General features: G+C 42.1%; 1 protein-coding gene across 3 annotated transcripts in view; it reads right to left on the bottom strand.

Moving 5' to 3' along the window:
• Window positions 1–4,528, bottom strand: part of ZNF366 (zinc finger protein 366) — an 83,085-nt gene extending 78,557 nt beyond the window's left edge. For 2 of the 3 annotated variants that reach the window (XM_049865350.1, XM_049865370.1), the window contains exon 1: window positions 3,670–3,842. The gene's annotated coding sequence lies outside the window, so the exon portion shown is untranslated. Of the gene's footprint in view, window positions 1–3,669; window positions 3,843–4,484 lie in introns of those variants that run through there. The other variant, XM_049865360.1, reaches the window with a different exon arrangement.
• Between the last annotated feature and the right edge of the window lie 1,472 nt (window positions 4,529–6,000).

Here is a 6,000-nt window from a genome sequence, read left to right on the forward strand (position 1 = left end):
CGGTGTGAAGTTGAGTGGCTCACTGTAAACTGCTGGAGGAAAAAGGTTTCTCCCAGTGTGATCAGCCTTGAGAGAGGTGGGGGACATGTTGCTTCAAGCCCTTTTCTCTCTGGCTGAGTCCTGGAACAGCCACAATAGACTATAGCCATTGGTGGCCAGGAAAAGGTCACCAAAGACAGAGTTCGAGAGCTTGGGGAAGTGGGTGAAAGGGAGAAGAAAACGTCTAAAACATAATTGCAGCGTCTTCACGCATTCATCTGAACTGAAAATTTTTATCACGAGGCAACCTTTCCCCTGCATTGAGCTCTGTTTAACACAGCTGGCATTTTAATGAGGCTAAATCTCGCATTTATGCCATTCGCAGAAGTGAACGTCAATACATCAAACTCTACTTTTCTTTATCTTGCAAGAATTTGGGGTTCAGAACATCTTCATTTAATGTATGTTCAACTCTAAAGCTATGTTGTTGTTGTTATGTACTGTCAAGTTGATTACAACTCACAGTGACCCTGTATGACAAAGTGAAGCCATGAGGAATAATTTTTGTTCCGACAGAGATTTGGTGTTCAGTATTAAGAATAGTGGCACACACACACACACACACACACACACAAAGAATAGTGGCACAAATCACAGGCAATGTATTCTACTCTTTACCTCAAAAAAACACAGTACCCCTACAAGGGAAAGATTAGTTCAAAGGACTACTGAACCACATCTACCATGGCCTCTACCAGACTGAGTCCAGTACAACTAGATGGTACCTGGCTATCACCACTGAGACTGCTCTGACAAGGATCACAATACAGGGTCCCAGACAGAGCTGGAGAAAAACACAGAACAAAATTCTAACTCAAAAAGAAAGACCAGACTTGCTGGCCTTATAGAGACTGGAGAAACCCTGAGAGTATGGCCCCTGGGCACCCTTTCAGCTCAGTAATAAAGCCACTCCTGAGGTTCACCCATCAGCCGAAGATTGGACAGGCCCATAAAGCAAAACAAGACTAAAGGGGCACACCAGCCTAGTGGCAAGGATTAGAAGGCAGGAGGGGATAGGAAAGCTGGTAATAGGGAACCCGAGGTTGAGAAGGGAGAGTGTTGACATGTCGTGGGATTTATAGCCAATGTCAAAAAGCAATATGTGTATTGTTTAATGAGAAACTAGTTTGTTCTGTAAACCTTCATCTAAAGTGCAATAAAAATTTTTTAAAAAATACAGTACCCTTAAGTGTGTTAGTATGTGACTCTGTTGAGAAATTACAACTGACATTTATTGACTCCTACTACTTGCCAAGCATGTGCTAATTGCTTTACATAAACAATCTTATTTAATCCTCGCAGCAATTCTATTATATTGATGCAATTTTACATTTGGGGAAACTGAGCTAGAGAGCCAAGTTAGTGGCCTAAAGCCTGCAGCGAGTAAATGACAAAGCTGAAATTTAAACATACGTTTGTCTAACAACAAAGTCTGTGCTTTTGATGTTCTACTTGCTGTAATTTCATTCACATCCCAGCACACGAATCTACCAGACAAATATCCTAACATGATTTAAAATCCATATGACTAATTTGTAATTTAGTGATATATAGAGCTTGGGCAGAAATTTTTCTCAAATTCTGGACCATTCCAAGCTGGAGTTCCCCTAATGATATCATGAGAGAACATCTGATGACCCCAATCATGCTGGAAGTTTCCACGAATGTCAACTTACTCTTTGGAGTTCAGTAAAGATAAATGAGTGGTAGCGACTAGACTAAACTAGTCGATGGCTTTTTTTCTTAAGGTAGCTGAAATATCCAACAAATATTCTCATGGCAATGACTTAACACCGTAACTGGAAATATTGAATAATGTATTTTTCCTTTTTAAGAAAATACATAATATACCCCCCAGCTCCTTAATCTTGGCCACAATGAAGACACATGCCAGGAGTGGGGCTGTTTTCTGAGCCATTGATGTTCCCATCTTTTTTGCCTTGCATTGCTCATCTTTAGTCAGCACAACTCTGCTGCCCTTTTTTTCATATTGTGTTGGACCTGATGCTTTTATTCAGTAATCAAAACTAGAGAGCATTCTTTGATATTGCTTTAATTTGGCATAAAATTAAACACATCATCAAAGACAGAAATGAAACTGAAAGAAGCAAGTCAAGATTGCAGCCCTGAATTTTCTACCGGGGTCACAATTGCTGATTAAGATGCAAAATACCCAAGTTGATCAGCCCCAGCTACCTTTTGACCTAAAGATCTATGAAGAGGGGTGGCTAGGGTGTATGGTAAGGGGCTGGAAACCATTTCGAACTGTTACTAGAATAATTTCACATCGTCATCCTTAAGTCAGCAAACGCGAATCAAGTCTTTTTTATGTTGCTCATTTTAAGGAAAGTTTCTTGAAAAAGGAGAAGAAAAAAGGCGTATGACTAATGAGACAAAACCCACATAAACGTCCAGTTCTATCCTATTTTCTCATCCCATTAAGATGATGGCTCAGTTTCAAATAAAGATTAATTGCTTGAGTGTGGTTAATGCCTAGTCTGGCCGAATTATTTTATAAATGAGAGACCAGCTATTTTTGTCACACCCTTCACATCCCAGGTGACTTTAGTAAATTTCATAGAAATGAATATATTTTTTAAAATGCATGGACTTTGCTTTTCACCCAGTCAATACCTCCTTGAGTTAAGTTCTTAATAAATATACACAGCCTTTCAAAATGACCTTGCTGATCTATTTTTGATAATGTGAACTTTGCTGCCTTGTGGTTTGCCATGATGAGTTCTTGGTAACATTATACTTTCTGATGAATTTAATTGAAACAAGTTAGACATTTTCAAACTAGTTGTGTATAAGCTTGCCTAGATTGCTGTGCTCTATTTGGCGCTTAGAAAACCAGGCACTGGGGGAATGTTTTTCAGTTGCATCTGTAGCTTAGTTTTTCACCCTTACTGACATAAGCGATCAACTTTAATCCTCCTTTATAAGCCACATGCTGCTTTCCAAAACTAAAGTTACATGCTTCAAAATCTTCCTCTTCTTTTGTGTGACAGATGACATCTTACATTGACAGTGGACAATAAATTTACACTCAACCCACTCATGAACCTAAACACACAAGCCCCCCAGGCGCAGTACAATTCAAAGTGACATCCCCGTTTTTTCCCTCCTACTTCAGTGATGCAGAATAACAGTCTCTAATTAACATAGGGGTATTGAATGGAAAGAAAAGAACACAAGAATGGCACCTCAATCCAGAAAACGTGTAGCAAAAACCCCAGAGCTGACCACAGTTCTTAGCAGACAGCATGATAAGGTCCCCAAGATACAGCCCAGAGGAAGAGTGAATCCTCCAGTGAAACACAGCACAAACCCCAGTGCCTCCTGGTTAACCCAGCCATGGTATCAGAGCTAGAATTCAGATTAACTCAGTGTCCTCCTTAGCCCCATTGCAAGGTCTATTTCTAGTTCTTCCAGTCTCAGCTCTGCAAAGCATCAGTATTCTCTTCCAAAAAAAAAAAGGTATAAGCTTACATTCTGGGGCATCCATCAGTCCTACCCTTTGATTAAGGACTACGCCCAGCAAGGTTATTTTCTAGTGAAGATGCCCACGGCTGTCTCCATCCCCGGGATATGGAAATGGAAGTAGAAGCGATTGCATGGGTAACTTACCAGCTCCTGAGTTCTGAATGGCTGCAGCAGCCCCAATGCTTTACCTGATCCCTTGCTCTCTCTGTCTCTCTCCCTCTCTCTCTCTCCCTCTTTCTCTTGTGTACAGATTGAAGGGAACTTAAAGAACTCGCAGGGACAGTGTTTCAGATGACTTAAGAAAGAGAACAGGAACAATACTTCGTTCTCTTTTTCTCAGATGAGTACCTTCGGGAAGAAGGAAGGAAGGGAGGGGAGAGGGAGGAAGTCAACAACCCTTTGCTTTCCTGAAAAAAAAATAAGGAAACAGAAGATAGACATCTCATTTTCTCTTAAACAAAATGTTGGAAGGGGCAAAAAAAAAAAAAAAACTTTGAAAAAAGGAATTCCTCAAAGTTTGTCTTCTGTCCTGGGAGCGTTAAAGAGGTGAAAATGCCTTAGTGGCCTGGCCTTGCCAAACAAATGGCGTTCCAGAAGGGCAGACTCTCCCGAGCGTGCAGTCGCTGGTATCTGGTTTGCAGAACTAATACAGCCAAATGGGAACAAATCATGTCATGTTGACTTTGAGCAAGGGAAAGTTTGGGCTGCTGGGCTAACTGAGGCAAACCTGCAGCTGGGAGACTGGGAGGCATGGCCAGCCGGCCAGGGCTTTTGGCTTTCCCTGGGCCCTTTGAAACCAGAATTGAGCATTGCTACAATTCCTTAGCTCAACTCTAGATCCTTAGAATTCTTCCAGGATCAAACTGCAGATTTATGCGCTGGTCACTGAGCTTTATACAATGGACCAAATTCAGCTTTTATCTTTGCCGGTGGATAAGAAAGAAAAAAAAGCAACTTACCACTCACCACTGTCTGCAGTCGGACAAGGCTATTGCAGAACTGCTGTTTATATTGTCCTATCCTTTACCCTAAGGCTTCTTGGATTTAGTCACCTCTGGAAAACTGGCAGGTGACTTCTAATTTGTTTTCAAAAAACTGTGAAGAGCCATAGATCTTCGATAAACTAGCCACAGGTTTTGAAAAGGGATAAGGAGACTGAGCAGAAGGAGCAGAGAAAATGATGGAGAATACCCTTAACCAAGGTCAGGCTCTTGGGAGCTCCGTATGCAGGTGGGAGCTCTGTTTAGGGTTAGCTGCTCTTAGGAATAAGCTTGGGTTCAGCTCTCTGATTTGTTTGGTGTGTCTTGTCCCCTTAATTCATCTGGTTAAGACCATTTTCACCACAAACAGGAACCAGCAGTTATAGGGACCTTTGTGGCAGCAAAAGAAAAACTAGCCTTAAGCTACTTCCTTTATTTCACTGTATTTTGAAAAAAATGGGGTAGAGGGCTACACCTGATCACAAAAAGCTATTAAAGTGAGTTCAGGGAGAGAACAATTCTGATTCAGTCTCTGTGTAAGGGTTATTCGGTCCCTGGGTAGTACAAATGGTTAAGTGCTTGACTACTAGCCAAAAGGTTGGTGGTTCCAACCCATGCAGAGGCACCTTGGAAGACAGTCCTGGCCATCTGTTTCCAAAAGGTCACAGCCTTGAAAACCCTATGGAGCAGCTCTACTCTGCATGCACAGGGTCGCCATTTGTCAGAATCAATTCAGCGGCAACTAACAGCAACAACACTATGGTCTATAAGATTATTCCTTGGCTTTAATAGTTTTCTTTCTCCATTTATCTATCTATCTTCTCGGTGTATGTGTGTGTGTATCTATCAGAGAGGACATAAAGATAGTGTTGTTCAGTAGGATTGCAAGATCCAAGGTACAGTCCTTTGCATTCACTATGGCACCAAGACCGGTACAAAGCGTGGCACTGGATTTATGACATGGCTGACCTACGCCCAAGTACAGAGTCAATAGAACCTCTAGGGTTTGCCAGGTCACACACATCAGTGGCAGGAACCACAATATCCATCTGCCTCCTGATTCCAGCTCTAGTGCTCTTTGCCCTCTGCTGGCCTTCCTCTGTATCCTGCCTTTGTAGAAATGGGAAGGAAAATTACAATTAAAACCTAAGAAAGCAAGGGAAGAGCATGAGAGAACAGGGAAGGAATACAAAGGGACTGACCCTTTTATGGGGATCGTTATATTGCGGACAAACCTGAGTGGCTGTGAGGTGAAGAAGCACTCTAACGAAATGTCCAATGAAAAAGTGGATGTAAGTATGGTAAGATCAGAGTTAGTGGGGAGAAATGGGGAAGGGGGGCTACGTGTCTGTGGCATCGGGCTGTAAAATTTCCAGGAATGAAAAGACCACTGGTCACCTGAAGAATCAATCACAGCCACATGCAGCCTTGTCCACATTTTTATTCCTCTTTGCAGCTTCAGGGCAAGGCCAGGCCTGAGCCCCAGGAGTCCAGT

This window comes from Elephas maximus, chromosome 2 (assembly GCF_024166365.1).
Source record: "Elephas maximus indicus isolate mEleMax1 chromosome 2, mEleMax1 primary haplotype, whole genome shotgun sequence".
Classification (NCBI taxonomy): Eukaryota; Metazoa; Chordata; class Mammalia; order Proboscidea; family Elephantidae; genus Elephas; species Elephas maximus.